General features: G+C 34.9%; 1 long non-coding RNA gene across 1 annotated transcript; it reads left to right on the plus strand.

Annotated features, from left to right (window-relative positions):
• Window positions 1-1,717: 1,717 nt before the first annotated feature.
• LOC124635967 lies at window positions 1,718-7,492 on the plus strand. The gene is made up of 3 exons (XR_006985091.1): window positions 1,718-1,785; window positions 5,607-5,781; window positions 7,353-7,492. It is a non-coding gene; the product is annotated as an uncharacterized LOC124635967 (long non-coding RNA).
• Window positions 7,493-17,243: the final 9,751 nt, after the last annotated feature.

A 17,243-nucleotide genomic window follows, 5' to 3' on the forward strand; every position in this document is an offset into this window, starting at 1 on the left:
TATGTACGTTTGATATGCAACTCGAAGTCGGATTATGTGACTTATTATTTATGTTAATATTTGCTCGCGTCGATGCAATTTGTCATTTTCAGCACATTTTTACAAAATACAACTTTTTATATAAAAGACTAGCCGTTTTCCCGCGGTTTCACCCGCATCCCGTGGTAACTACTGCCCGTACCGGGATAAAATATAGCCTATGTTACTCGTGGATAATGTAGCTTTCGAATGGTGAAAGAATTTTTAAAAACTGTCCAGTAATTTTTGAGCCTATTCATTACAACCAAACAAACAAAGTTTTCCTCTTTATAATATTAGTATAGAAAAACTGAAACTGTATAGCGTATAAACTCGGAAGATTGATATAAACATTAAATCTGGGGATCCAGTGGTAAATTAGAAGTAAGAAGCTCCCTCAAGACGAAGCGAACTATAATCTCTATTTTAACCGACTTTCCACAAGGGAGGAGGCTCTCAATTCGTCGGAATCTTTTATTTTTCGACATCGCTCAAGAAGACTGGCAGTCCTTTTCATAAAATAAGTTGTTTAGTTTTGAATTATATCTTAATACAGCATAAGCCTTCCCCAACTTACTCGAATAAGTGGAAACCCTGATGTGTAAACTGGATTCATCCGTAAACCCGTTTTAACACAAACTGACTGCCTATCTGACCTACACAACCCAGTTCCCATGTAGCACGATACCCCTTGATAACACAGGTTATCTCAGTTTTTGGGCTTCTGAGTATGCGTAACGTCATCAGGAATTAGCAAATAACGACATTTATTTATTTAACAGTTTAAGTACACATTTGATGTGAAAAGAAAAACATAGAACAATCAGGTACAAAGGCACTACTTACTTATTTCTTAAGAAATCTCTTCCAGCAGGCCCGCTATGAGAGAGTTGGAATAAAAAGAAATGCGGAAAGAATGTGTAAAATGAAAAGAAGAAATTACCAATATCTATTCAATAACAATAACTCTTCATCAATTCATCAAAAAGAGCCCAGCTCTTGTCGGTGCAGCTCCTTCCATTTCCCCCTATCTAGCGCCAACTCCTGAACTTCCTTATACGTCACAACATTCACCTTCTCTTTAATTTGCTTGATGTAGCTGTACCTTGGACGACCCCTTCCCCTTCTTCCTTCGACCTGTTTGTGTTTTTGATAAAATCGTCAAAAAACCATAACTAAATATACTTATACTAATTGCTGCTCTTATTCATGACACTACGATGCCTACGATCCATGGAAGATGGTTAAATTATTTATCTTGATTCCATTCCAAAGTGCTTTCATACATATCGATCTAATAAAACCATGTTTAAAATGCATGGCAACAATCACGAAGCCACCTCGTGGTTTATCACGTTCCCATACAATTCTCACCCACGGACACTTAACCCATATCTATACTATCTGCATATTACCCGTGGCGGAATATGATGATATTGTCATACCGTCAAGTGTTTACTGCCTACTGGGTAATAATAAACAATATTTATGTGTTTATGAAGTTGTTATATTAGTGGGGGTGTAACATGTGTTAGTTTCGTGAATTGGGAATTTGTAGAAGCCCTAAATCATGTGAAAGAATGAAGCTTCATGTTTGCTTACATTGTCCAGTGCATTTAACGGCTAATCACTTTATCCCACTTTAGTATGATATTTAATGATGAAAAAACAACGTGTTCATTTGCAGATTTCCTGGACCCTAGAACTGGTCTTTTGACACAAAAACTACTGAAGGGTTTTTTGAAACTTGGCACTGAATAACGAATAGTGAGTACATCTTTGTATATGACAATGTATACGCGCAAATGCTCGTGCACTAAATGTCCTGCGCAGCTGGCTGATCTACTTATATGATAACAGCCGCCGTGGCCGACAATCGGCTAGAAGGACATCATCTTCATTATCATCATTATCCAGGTGCGGGAAATAGAAGTAAGTAGAAGTAGTATTCCTTTAGAAACGGGTGAAAATGGGGTTAACATAGTTACAGAATGCAACGCATCAGTGCGTGAAAAGTGGAACACCCTCATATCATCCTGAGACAAGCAAAACTGCAAGTAATGCCTAGCATTCAATTTTCATAGCCTTGTAAAGATTGTAGAAGAAATTAGAGGAACCCTATTACGTTGTAAAATTCGGAAGTCACGACAAGTGATCACGAGATCCGAGTGCAAAAATATTCAAATATTTGCGTTGACTGAAAATCAAATAATCCTTATCTATTAACATTGACTAGACATTTTGCAGTAAATGTTAGAGTATCCACACACTGCAAACTTTTAGTCGACCGACAATTTGTTCAGGCTCATAAATCAGTATGAAGATGAATGGAAGTTCGCACATTACAAAGATCAGGTATTTATCCGGCATCAGATCGACTGAAAACTTTGATTGGAATCAAGATTGTCTTTAAAAAATATTTTTTGCCAACCATTGGGTCAACTATCGACCGACTGTTTAGTTTACAATGTGGTACTCTAACTGGAAAAGTTATTTGCGTAATTCACGCTAAAAATAAAACGGTATTTGAATAACAGATAAATTAATGTTTATTTTTTTCTTTTATACGCGTGCATTTGCACCGTTTTGTGCAATGAGTACATAACATTAATCTCGTTTATGTCGGTCTATTGTAGTTGTTCCAATATTTGCTTATGTATAAGAGGTAAAAGTCTACCATTGTAACTTTTGTTCTAGTTTTATACTTGTGCTTCGTAAATTGTACCTTCTTTAAACATCGAGAATAATTGAATGCCATGATGACGTTACATCAACTGCGCCATTTATGGAATCTGAAACAAAACTATTTTCTCAAAGAAAATCAGACAAGAAGCAGTCTAGGGTGCACTTATTTCGGGTTGTCTTATGAATAACATAGGCTGTCTTGTTTATTTTTGACGTTAAAAAATACAGATTTTTAGGTAAAGGACAACGGGCGAAATGTTTGGATGTTGGTCTACTCCCCCTCTAGTAATGAGTCGTCCATCATTTGAAAGGTCTTTTCAAGCGTAACATTTTGTACTAACATACTATACTTACCAATTCTTAGTACTTTAGAAGTTAGAGCTTATTTTAGATAATATTATCGATAGTTAATTTCAAGTTCTTAAATTCCTTCTCTTGTAATGAATTATATATCACTAGAAAGGCCTTTTTAAATATAACATTTCGTATGAACATACCTCCAACGAATTATGAGTACTTTAGAAACTAGAGCTTATTTTAACTTATAATATCGATAGGTGTTTTCAGTTTATAAATCCCTTCTCTACTAATAAATTATATTTCACTGGAAAGGCCTTTTTAAATAGAACATTTTGTACTAAAATACCTCTAACAAATTGTCAGTACTTTAGAAGCTACACCAGATTTTAGACAAGGTTATTATTTCACTAAACACGTTCTAACTCCCTAAATACTAACAAATGACAATCGCCGCCATACAAGAAAATACTCTAAATAACACAAGCTTTCTATTGATATATTACTCGATGCTAGAGGAGAGGTAGACCAAAACGCTCATTGTCCAGCAAAGGGTAAATTGGTATTAAATAGATGCTAAGGTTACTTACGTGAAGATTTACTTCATCATGTAATTTTACGTATTTAAGTCTCACTAATCTATATTTAAACAAGTGTAGTCCCTTAATAGAGACTAACCGAGGACTCGGTATTTTCCTACTAAATACCGACATAAATAAACATTATTACCGAACTATTGTTGTTTAACAAAAAGCTGTCTGTTTGTGTGTTAACAATAGGCCAGTTTATTTATAAGAAAATTTCCAATAAGCTAGTGGGTTATGCCAGTATATTACCCAATGGTGTGAGCATTAATGAGATTATGCATAATATCAATGGAAATTAAATGTTCTTTTACCCATCAATGGGCGCGTTAAATGTGTACTTAATTGGAATGGAATAAATGAAAATTAACTTAAATATAATCAATCTATTTTCGAGCGATTATTTGAATCGATGATAGATTAAGTGGTCTTAAGGGAGATAGGAGTAAACTTAAAAAAAAACCTGAAGAAACCTTAACTAGTAATTTTGTCTACTCCTAAAATATCGATTAAAATCATATGCTCCAATTTTAACAGTCTGTACACATTTAAAATAGACATTATGTATATCATTTAATTAGTTAAAATAATCACACCACCCCGTTATCTCGTAGCGGTCACGCGATATAACATAGCGCCCCCGTATCTGCGCGCGCGCTGATATCTGCTATCAACTTACGTGTGTACGTTGTTAGTCGTCATACGACGTCGTTTTGTCGTTAAATTGTTTATTAATATATATGTGTTATTTTGATTAATATTATTTTATGCGTTCCGGAATCTTGGTTATACCAAGATCTTTTTACGTAGATATCTTCTAACTTACATACATTCCTTTAATCGAATAAGTACGTTTTGATCAGATTTAGAAAAATATAGGTATGTTTTCTTTGTAAAGAATCCAATTGGTTAAAAAATAGGTACAGGACTTTTCCCTGCCGATGTCAATGCAACTCAGTAACAACAAGAAATAAAGTCTAGAGATTTGTGATTTGCAACACTTTCCAACTTCTGCGTCTATGGCACTTGTGGCCACATGCCTCGCGCACCTTCAAGAACAACTGAAGCCTGCCTGAAAATTGCTTGTGCCTCTACTAGACAAGTTTACTCCGTACTACACCTAAGTACTAGATAGGATAGATTTGGGATATAGGATAGATATAGGAACCAAGCTACTATTAGGTAAATCGGCATCGTACCTATCTAACCTAGTACTCAGATCATCTATTTGTTTGACTCTTTAGGGAAAACAGGTGTAATGTTATTAATAAACAATGAATCATCCATTGTCTATCTTCTGCGAATCGTTAGGCAATACGAGTGCCTCACTTGAGACATAAGTCAAGTACGTATTGTGCAAATAGAATTCCCCTTATCATAATAACTTCGTTTATATGTGAATAACAATATTATAATTAGAAATTGAAAAAATACCTATAATAAAAAGTACCTACATATAATGGTAACATTGATATTTTTTTAATGAAAATATAAATGTTTTCAGTCGGTCTGATACCGACCACAGTAAATACCTGATATACCTCTTTGTAATGTGCGTACTACCACTCGTCATACTGATTTATGAGCCCTAATCAACTATCGGCCGACTAAAAGATTGCAGTGTTCAAGAGCTCTAAGTTGAAAAATCTCTCAGTAACTTGGAAAACATCATGATATTACAGTTCTGTTACTAACCAAGCAACCAATATCATTAAGTGTACACAACCAGACAATAATTCATAAAAAAGTATGAATAACAATATACCAGCTAAAAATAACGTTAACAAAACAATTTATGCTAGATAATGGGCTAAAAATATAATGTTTATCTATATTATTAGAGCAATGTTATCAGGTACTTTAGCTATCGGTTATCTATGGTATTTGCATGAATGCGAGTGGTGCAAATATCCGTGGTGTAGGTGTAGGCCGTAAAGTAATCGAACATAAAAGTATTGATTAAAATATTGACAAGTAAGTGCCGTATTCCCGTTTTCATTTGAATCTTTGCAATTGTTACAGGTAGTCAGAAGCCAGAAAATCTGACAACCAGTATTGCCAAGGGGTTGCTCAGGTACCCAAGGAGGTCGGAGTGGAAGCCGAAGGTTTAAACTTACATTCTGCCTCTGCCTGAACTAAAACTTTTGTGAAACTTGAACGTGGCGTTAAGTTAATGCAAGTTTAAACCTATTAAAATGTATGGTTTATTCTTTATTTTCCTTGGTTTAACTTTTGACACATGTTTATTAATAAGACTATCTACAGTAGGTATAGATGATAACTTTTAGCCAAATCGTGATTGTACAGAGCGGATGAGGCATGAGTGATATAATTACCAAGCATTTTAATGTATTGTCCATTTATATCCTATCCGTTTATAGTGGTGTCTTTGCAAAAATCATGTAGGTACACAAGTTCTTTTAAGATAAAATAGTATAACTCCACAAAAGTAGCACCATCAAAACTACTTATTTCAGGATATTAGAGTCACTGGTTCCGTAATGAAGTTGATTCCTAAATATACCCATTGCCTAATACCATTCCAAGAACAGCTTTATTTGTCAAGATTGGCCCATATGGCCTTTATATTGTTTGTGAAGTACAAAACTATTTGGTTTTCGTCAGATTGCACTTGTTTTTCATGAATCACCGGCCAAGTCAATTGTTTTACGACGACATAAAATATAATTTTAAAATGTCTACCACATACTCGAGTACTGCTTACGTAAATGCGGTGAGAAGTACCTAATGAATCATTAGTGTTTTGTTTATTTGTAATAGTAAACAGGAAGAAAGGATGAAACAGGTTTATAGAACCATGAATGTGAATTAATGGTATGATTGTTCTTTGTGGATTCCTGATTGTAGAATTTATTTGAAAGGAGTAGAAAACGTCATCATTTAGATAGAGCTCCCTTTGATGTATGTAAGTATGTGCCTCTCAAGTACGAGAGTGTGGGTTCCATTCCTGGTAAGGCCTACGTTCCTACGTTCTAAGTATTTTGGACACTAATGATTAAGTAAAACTGAAGGAAATCATTTCGAGGAAACTTAGAATAAGAAATGAGGTTTTGTAGCTCAACTCCTGAGGACATTACGCTATTTTACATACTGCAATGACAACAACAAAATTTATATTAGAAATTGTATACACAAACGGGCTAAATATCTTGTATGATTCAGTCTCACTATCATTCATTAAATAGTTAGCAAAGAGGATGTTTCTTCCTAACAAATATGGAAATAGGTGTTTGTTTTTCATTATTATTTACAAAGTTACTTTAATAAATTAGGTAGGTAAATGACGCAATATCTGGTGATGAATTGGTGACACTCCCAATACCTATTCATTAACAGCATTTTACAGTATATTCTAGTAATGTTGAAAAAATATTCTTACCCAATATAACGTCTAGAAAACCTTGCGTATTTGTAGGTGCGTTTACCTCAGTTTACCTAAGTTTTTTCTGTTGATCCAACTCTCCATCCAATCCAATTGTTTTCAATGATCCAACCCGAAATAATTTTGTTAAAATAACGTGAAAACAATTAGTTTTTGTTTTTGTGGTTGGATTAGATATGGATTTTATAAAGCTAAAAGTATTCGGCGTCTTGGAAACTATTTTTATAGCGCCCTATTTAAACCCTCTTTACCTGGCCTCCTACAATGACGAAACAAACATACAAACAACATCTGTTTACAACACAGTGACCCAATTGCCTAAGTTTCTCGCTAACTATTTACTCAATATTTTTCATTCCTTACAGGAAAACAACAACTGGAGTGAACGATCAAAACAAATGAATGAGCTATAAACAAGGCTAGGGAGATACAAAGGGACTGAATAATAAGGCAGATAATAACAATATGGATGTTTTTTTAGACCTCGCGATTCGACGACGACACGATGTTGACACGACTGCACAAATAAATGGTGCCTTTGGTAATCCAGAACGTTGTACCCATTGATTTAAGTGAGATTTTTATACGAATCTTTCTTTGAAGTTATCGTTTAATTTAAATCAATTAAGAAAAGGTAAACTTGTTGGTTTTATTTGAGAAACGTATGTAGGTAGGTGAGACTTAATAACACAAATACTTACATAGGTACAAGTTCAGTAACAGAGATTTAAAAATCTTTTGGAGCACTACAGTTTTTATTTTTTCTGAGAACCGCTTTAACTCTTTGAAGAAATAGCCAGAGATTTTGAGAAATTATAACTTCGCACAAGTTTCACAACTTTTTTGATGACATAAAAAGTACTCAGCAACCTCTTTCAGGACACCATGAATCTCCTCACCAATCAGAAGTTTTGTTACAATAAACACACATTTTCATTTATAACAAAAAAAAATCACTAACTAATAAAGATTTGCAATAAATTATGCATTGGTGCGACATTAATACAATGTAACTATCACATCGGATGCTATAAAGTGACCTCATATGCTCGCGGGGGACAAACATGCAAAGGTCGCGCTGCACAAACAAGAGACCTGATAATATTTTATGTTGCCACTTATTTTATGAGCTCAATGTTATTGTGATCAGTAGCTCTATAAGTTATAATAAATGTTGGTAATTATTTGGAAGAATTTGCGAAAAGGAAAGTAGTTTTTATTGAATTGAAATGTATTTAGGTACGACCAGAATTAATACGTAGGTATATACCTACCTCTACCTAGTCGTCACTTCTTTTGAAAACTTTAGCACCGAGGCCACCGAGGGTGAGCCTATCTTTTGAAGCGCTTTCATTAGGTAACAAGTAATGCAGAAAATAATACCTATAAAATAATCTTCCAAAATGTAAGATATTTTTATGAAATAATTGTATTATTTAAAAAAACGAGTTACGGTGTATAAACTTGGGTCCAGTTAAGCATTAAACAAATACGAAAGGTCAAATATCTGTGGCAGAAATAGCCCAGTGATTCAGCTCAAAACATCTGTAAATGAAAAAATATTGCCCAACTTATACATAATACAGAAATGTTTGCACTATTTATTTGTTTTGCCTACTTTGGCCACAAAACATCGCTGGTAATATTTAAAAATCACTTAGCAGCCTCTGAAATCTTATATAGCCTTAGATAAAAATGCCACAGACTACGCAAACATTACGCCATTAGAAAATCCACAGAATTTCAAAACATAAAGCAATTTCTTTGAAACAAAACTCGCTCTTACACTAATATGAAGTAATAGTATGTAATATCTCATGTTTATAGACGCAAAATCCATTGTAAAGTCAATATTTGTTCCTAAACCAACAAGATAATTGCTAAAGTACTAAGAATATGTGAATCATCTTACATTTAGAAGAAGTGTTCTCTGAATCTTTACTGCATTGAATGAAATGAGTCATTGCGTGTAAAAAAACTGGTTTGAAGCTGAAATTTTTATTAGTTTGTAAGGAGTTAAAGTAAGCGTTGTGTACTCTATGACTATTCTGTTTAACTAGCTAAATTAATGTGTTGAGTAATCTCAGTGTTTCGAAGAAGTAAGGATGGAAGAAAATTATAATTCTTCTTCTTCTTTCGTGTCGATGACATGTCTATAGTGAAACTACACTTTGTTAGCTCAATTACTTACTGCTACTACACTTATGCCGCCACAGCGAGAGCTCGGGAAATTATCATTAAAATCACCGAAACATCTCCTGAAAGTCGACATGGCTTGAAAGCATGTTACTTGTGAGATGACGGCATATAGGTACAAGAGCATACAAGAGTGTATTGTACGCTCATTTTATTATGTTAATCGACTCGCCAACGCACCACCACACAGGTCGACAGTCTGACAACGACTGACTCCCCACCGCTCGATCCGGTATTTATAACCGAGTGACGTATGCGCACGAGGCGTCATAATAATGACATAACCTATACAATGATGCACATGTACCTGCATACACTACATCTCTCCCTTGTTGTTTTGATTTTAACCTTGTTTCAAAAAGTCCAACAATCAAACTCATAAATATTTTGGTAATTTCTTAAAGATCTATCAAACACCTGCAGCACAACAAAACCACGCTATCAGATCCCGATCACACTGCCATCAAACTGATTTACTTTGTTCCGTTTCCATTTCATTTCCCTTTCCATTTAAGGAGACGACAGATATCGGTGATACTGCAGGACACTACATCCCTTCCCTTGTGAAATAAACAAAAATAAAAATCCGTCCCTTTGCAGACGGTAACATACCAGCATCTGCTTCAGGCTCAACAAGACAAATTCGTAGCAGTGATATCAGGCCGGCAAGTTTAACTTCAGGTTTTGTAGCCGCTGTTCCGGCCCTGTATTATATCTACACTAGAGATGATCCGTCCATTTGGCAGACATCCCGCCAATCAGTCCATGTGAAATCAAGCAAGTCTCAAATATTGCTGTACCTTCAGATAATGAGCACTCATCTTGCTTGGTTCGACTTCACTTAAAACTGATACAGAATGCATTGTTCCAAGGTAAAAGATCGGCATTAGGGTACCTCATCAATGCTTTTCACTCATTCAAAACCGTACGAGCCGTACGAGGAAAGTAATCACATAAGATCGTCCCAATTGAATGGTGACCTAGATGGACTGTTTCCAATTTGATGATGACCATATACTTTGTCACCCATTTAATGGTGACCACATACTTTGTCTCCAATTTAATGGTGACTCCATACTTTGTCACCCATTTAATGGTTTAAATTGTAGTTCTATGTACGAGTTAAGTACTTTGTGTGCCTTGTAAGCAAGAGAATGCTAACTCAACTAATTTTGGTAATATGTAGTTTTTAATTTGAGAGTGGAATATCAAAGCCTATCATTATCTCAGCAATGTAACAAACAATCTGGTCTTCAACCCTATTGATCAGCGCTGGTACTTTGCACGTTTCTGCTAGTACACTCGCTGAAATTCTGATATAGGCTTTAAATACCCTACATCAATGTATGTCCAATATCTAGTCAAGAAACTGTAAGCTTCTTAGCATTCAACACCCAACATATGAATACCTTACTGCATATAATAGTGCGATAGGAATACTTATATTTCGGTTAGGCATCCAAGAACACTATTATCACCGGACATTGCGTTCTGTAATGTTTGTTTGCTTTTCCTAATGTGGTTTTCAAAAATTTAAGTAGTCAAAGAATTATTATGCTTTGATGGTAAGCTTTTTAGTATCATGGTTACATATTGATTATAACGAAGGTGTAAAGTAACATTACGAATCAGATTTTAACTAATTAGAACCATATTATGCAACGAACGCACTTTAACAGGTGTCACTAACTTTGCACTATATATTTTGAAGCTGTGACATTCTGCATCACCATAAAATAGAAGAGTCCCTGACCCTCAACTCATGCTCTTCTTCCTTTCAACAAGGTGACAGCAGCTCACAAACAGTTTTCTAGTCGATGCAATTTTCCTTTTGCAAAACAACCGCTAACCTTTCTAAAACATCTGTCTACACATAGATAAATGTGGGATTCTAATTCTATATCTCAATTTCATGAGCAGCTATGCTGCTCTCATGTCATACTTGACCTCATCAATTTGATGATCAGCTTTGTGCTGCTTCCATTTTTAATATTTTACGCTTTTCCAATTTCATGACCGCGTATAGGTAACGTAATATTTTTTTTTTTTTTTTTATGTAAGTATAGTTGGCTGCATAAGTATGTTTATAGTTTCGTTCAAAAGCGCTTACCCTTTATTGCAGCTGACTTTATCTACGTTGTTTCAGTTAGACAACCAGAATATAAAAATATTATTATCTTTTATAGGGACAGCACCCCAGTAAATTTTTAAACGATTTGGTGACTAAGGGCAATTTTACTTCCTATACTTTAAGGAACACTTACTCAGATTATATTTTGCAGTAGGACTTAGGAACTTAATAATATTTTAGTGGTCATTTATTTATTTAGAACATATAATTTACATTTTTAAATATTAAATATAAAAATAAAAACATTTAAAAATATAAAAAAATAGGTTACCACCGATATCGGGCACAGGGTCCAAGGTACCGGTGGTTAGGGTCCCAGAGACAGAAACCTCCTCACAATACGTGCCGTATCAAGGAGTACTGCCTTCTAATATTTTAGTTATTATTAACCAAATGTCGACGCAACTGTGTAGTTTAATTAGCACAAAAGAGTAATAAATGTCGATAAATGTAAATAGTGATAAAGTTCTTTACCTCTCGTGCGAGTCCAATTGTCTTACGGTAACCTAAGATTGGTGTTCTAAGATCAATTATTATTAACCCTAACGCTATGGACACAAGACATTATTTTGTTAATAGATATCCATCCCACCACCCATATGGATCTTATCTTATGGGATGGGTTGAGGAAATTACACAACTTTATATTACAAGTAGGTGTGCACTTCAAGAATATATTAATGTGATGATTTATTAACTTGAGATCAATAAATGGATTCTATTTCATATATGTTCATATATGGTTATGTTATTCGCCCCTATGGAAGCATATTCTTCCACAACTCTCAATGTACTTATACTGCTTATTGGTACTGCAATACTGTAAAACATAATTTGCAAATAACAATATTATAATGAGGGCCACTTTGTTAAACTATTTGTAAACACCAATGTAAATCAATAAAAAAGAGGCTAAGATACCAATTAAAATTCATTCAAGCCTGAATCTTGAAGGTTTTAAAAGCACACGCAATCATCAACTTTTGAGAACTTGATTGCAACAATCATCCATGAGCTAATCATCATTAGACAGTTCCCCGAGTAAATATCTACATTGGAACTCCTTCCAGGTATCATCCTTAAAAGATTTTTTGTCACAGATGAGAAGGCCCAGTTGGGTAAATGATGATGATGTCCTCCTAGCCGATTATCGGCTACGGCGGCTGTACTCACGTAAGGGGATTAGCCAACTGCGCAGGACATATTATAGTGCACAAGCATTTGCGCAGACACAAGTGCACTCACTGTTCCTTCACTCTCATAAGCGCTTGCGACAGCTAGACCAACGAGGCAGTTGGGTAGATAAAGTAGCATTGTCAAATAAATCACAGATTGCTCCAATGCTTAGTTCCATATTCTTTTGATCTAAGAGTTTTATATCAACCTAAAGTACTGAAATTACAATTGTGAGCTAGCATGTTTACCAAAGATTCTATCTATTGGATACCAAAATTTTGATCCACATTTTCCAGCTAGTATTGCTGCTTGTATGCTGTTCTACTGTTCTGTATCTTCTGGAATATCTCTGTTGTATAACAACCTCTTTAATACAGCAAAATAAAGTAAAAGTATTGAAATTATACCTAGGGTGACTGAGCAACTGTTATAATTAACACTATTATGGGTAGGCAACCCACTAGAGGTGTTGGTGGACTTGGATGTTGTGCATAGGTGAATACATACCAGTATAGCTGGGCGAGTTCTTCAACATACATGGCCAACCTACTACGGTCCCTCAATGTGCTGTTTGTTAAACTAGATACCTAGCACATGTTTGTCATTTGTAGAACCGTTGAGTATATAACCCACCAGTTTGTTCTTGTAATATCCTCTATATTGCAAGCACTTGAATTAAGTTAGTTAAGTACCAGAACAATATAGCAGGTATAAGTTGTTGACTAGACTCTGAGAAGTTAAGTTTGGAAGCTTTTTATGATCCAAATCACCGGGCACAGAAAATATAAAAATTATCAAGATTTACTATTTAGTTGTTGCAGTAGTTGACAACTATCGCCAGATAATTTATGCGTGTACAGTCAATTGAATGACCAGTAGACGTTCACTACCGTTAACTGTCAAGCTGTCAATTTAATGACCAGTAGATATAGACTACTGCCAACTGTCAAGCTGTCAATTTAATGACCAGTAGATATAGACTACTGCCAACTGCCAAGCTGTCAATTTAATGACCAGTAGATATACACTACTGCCAACCATCAAGCTGTCAATTCAATGACCAGTAGATATAGACTACTGCCAACAATCAGGCTGTCAATTTAATGACCAGTAGATACACACTACTGCCAACCATCAAGCTGTCAATTCAATGACCAGTAGATATAGACTACTGCCAACAATCAGGCTGTCAATTTAATGACCAGTAGATACACACTACTGCCAACTGTCAAGCTGTCAATCTAATGACCAGTAGATATAGACTACTGCCAACTGCCAAGCTGTCAATTTAATGACCAGTAGATATACACTACTGCCAACCATCAAGCTGTCAATTCCATGACCAGTAGATATAGACTACTGCCAACAATCAGGCTGTCAATTTAATGACCAGTAGATACACACTACTGCCAACCATCAAGCTGTTAATTCAATGACCAGTAGATATAGACTACTGCCAACAATCAGGCTGTCAATTTAATGACCAGTAGATACACACTACTGCCAACTGTCAAGCTGTCAATCTAATGACCAGTAGATACACGCTACTGCCAACTGCCAAGCTGTCAATCTAATGACCAGTAGATATACACTACTGCTAACCGTCAAGCTGTCAATTTAATGACCAGCAGATTTTTGGAATAGAATAGGTCTTTATTTGCTTAGAATGCAGGCACTTACAAAATAGGATTGTAAACAACATAATAAGATCCGTGTACATTCCGCCTTGTTGGCATGCAAGCAGAACAATTATTAAACACAATTGATTATAAGGCAAATAGGTTATTGTATTATATCCTCTAGGAAATCCCACCACTGCTAAAATCGTCTTGACGACAATTCAACAACCAGCAACTTTATATTGCTTCCAATAAATGCCTATTATTGAATAAACTTTGATGCAGGTTTAAGAATGAGTAAACTGATCACCAAGTAATGATTTTGTATTATAAATTACTCATTTGATAAATATTAACACCTGCAATAAATATTGCTACTTCCATTAGAATTGTAGCAAGGTAAACTTAAACAAAGAATTACGTAAAAAGGTTAAAATTTGTTTGCAATTCGGGTGATACATACATGAACATAAAAGTTATGTATACTTTGTCATTCTACTCTCTTCCCTTCCTTCTTTCCTTTTGCACTTTTTAATATGATTGAATATTAACATCGGTCAGAGGTTACCTGTTATCAAAGCTTATTTAGCATACATTAATTTGGTATAGGCATGAATAGGACAAATTATTTAGTATAACCTTGTATATCAAATATTTTTCTGGATCACAGAACTAATAGGTAGTTCAAAATTATAAAAATTAGATAATAGGTAACTGTTGGTCCAAACACTCACGGTTTTATCCTCGTCGCCAATGTATTGTACGCTCATTTTATTATGTTAATCGACTCGCCAACGCACCACCACACAGGTCGACAGTCTGACAACGACTGACTCCCCACCGCTCGATCCGGTATTTATAACCGAGTGACGTATGCGCACGAGGCGTCATAATAATGACATAACCTATACAATGATGCACATGTACCTGCATACACTACAAAGAGTATGGAAGAAGAAAACACGATGCTCGAGTCAGAGCATCAATATAAATAAAAAAATAAGCATAACAGCGGGAGAATGGTGATGATGAACTCCTGACAGTCTTTCTTTTTGAAAGTTTCTATAGTTTTCTGTCAGTTCTTCTCCTGAAATTCTACTTCTTTGAGCCGAACAGCTTTTAACGATTCTCAAACTTTGACTTCGGTCATACGCTAGCTATTGGATACTCAACCATGTATTGTTTATTTTATGTACACAATCTATCTTCTTACCTACCTGGATAGTAGCTAGTTAGTTTACACCCGGTAACGCAGTATTACGTAAAGAGCAAAATGCTACTCAGATATAAACTTCCGTTTAATGCAGGTACAAAAATAGATGTTCATAGTTACACGTGTCTCCACCAGCAACTGCCAATTAAACACCTAGGAAATACGTCATATGACTTACTGAAAAATAACTGTAGTTATGGTACCATGGAGCATAAAATGACGATCAGAGATGTCATAACGGAAAATCTTCTAAGAAAGTAGCGCGCCAAAATGCGGGTGTTCGGGGGATGAGGAACGTTACTGTCTTCGCCCATAAACGCTTCTTTGAAACCCCACCTATTTTTGTAATATCAAAAATCGTTGACAGTTGTCCCAAACATTTAGTACACTCGTTATTGATCGTTTTGGTTACGCCCATCGTAAGTTTTTGACCTAGCATAAGCCGCCTGACCTACCTTCCTTATGGCATCTCCATTCATCCTTCCTTATTCCGTGTTAGTTACCTACAGCCTGTTAATCTCGTGTGCTCACAAATAGTTAATTAACTTTACAGGATTGACGCACATCCTGCGAAGATTACAACTAACAATACCTACTAGGTACTGAAATAATTTACTATGCTTACCTTCTGGCTATTGAAGATATTAAGGCTGCCTGCCCACGTCAGACTTTTGTAAGACAGATAATCGGGCCGATTTTCGTAGGATTTTCTAACCAACTTTTTGTAGGTCGTGTGCGTTGCACTATTGATAGCAATGTATTCTATTTCTTTCCAGCAAAAAATCGGTCACCAATTTATCGGACATAGACCAGCCTTATTGTACCCACGTAATTCAGGGATTTCAGTACCTATTATGAAATCAAGAGAATATTATTCTATTATTCTTATACACTTACAATTGTATTTACGTACAACTACTCTAAGATTGACGCAAATCGTTAAATTTTTATGACTCATTTCCAAGGTACAGGGACATTTTTGTCGCATTTTATTGAATGATTTAACGATAAAGTTAAAAGTTATTAATGTGATTATTGTGATCATAATTTTATAGTGAAGCCATGTATTCACTGGGAAACAATGTTTCAGATACACAGTTTCTGAACCATCACGTAGATGTTTACAGCAACAATGTTTCGGAAACTGCCGTCCACACCGTCAGATGTTTACAATATGTCGCCCGAGGAAGTAGTGTTGTTGTGTGGTGCCTACATTTATTTGCATAAGTCCATTTCTAGTAAAAAGAAAAAGAAAAGAGAAATTACTTGCTATGAAGACATTTATTTGGCGTTTATAAACAAATGAAACACGCGTCCACACTTGTATCCATATGTTGCGCAACTGATTTGTTTACAAAATTATTTGTAACAAAATTATTTGTTTCAGAAACACGTAGATTTTGTTTCTGAAACAGTGTTTATAAACAATTGTTTCTCAGTGAATATGTTATGGACCAAGTGATAAATTGGGCAGTATACATAATGCCCGGTCATTATGAATAATGCCCAATATGAGAGCGCAATTTGATAATAATTATTCAAATAATCAAATTGACCGGGCACTATACATATTGCCCGTGACATTTTGGGCAAAGTAATACAAACATATTTAATTTCATTTTTTTTTGTTTTTGCCATTTAACTTAAAATAAACTAAACATTAAACCACTTAAATAATCAGCCTCATGATTTGGATTAATAATGAAGGACTTCTGCCTTAAAAATCCACTAGTTTTTGCATTTAAAAGTTAAGGAAAGTCATATTAAAAATATAACATAAAATATAATTAAATTTAAAACCAAAAATTTACAACGTATCTTTGTTTTATACAAATGACTTATTATTATAAAACAAAATAAACTAAAGTTTAAGCGATTGGACTCATTATTTGGCATAATTAACTTTTATTATTTAGCTTCT

Source organism: Helicoverpa zea, chromosome 13 (genome assembly GCF_022581195.2).
Source record: "Helicoverpa zea isolate HzStark_Cry1AcR chromosome 13, ilHelZeax1.1, whole genome shotgun sequence".
NCBI classification, from domain to species: Eukaryota; Metazoa; Arthropoda; class Insecta; order Lepidoptera; family Noctuidae; genus Helicoverpa; species Helicoverpa zea.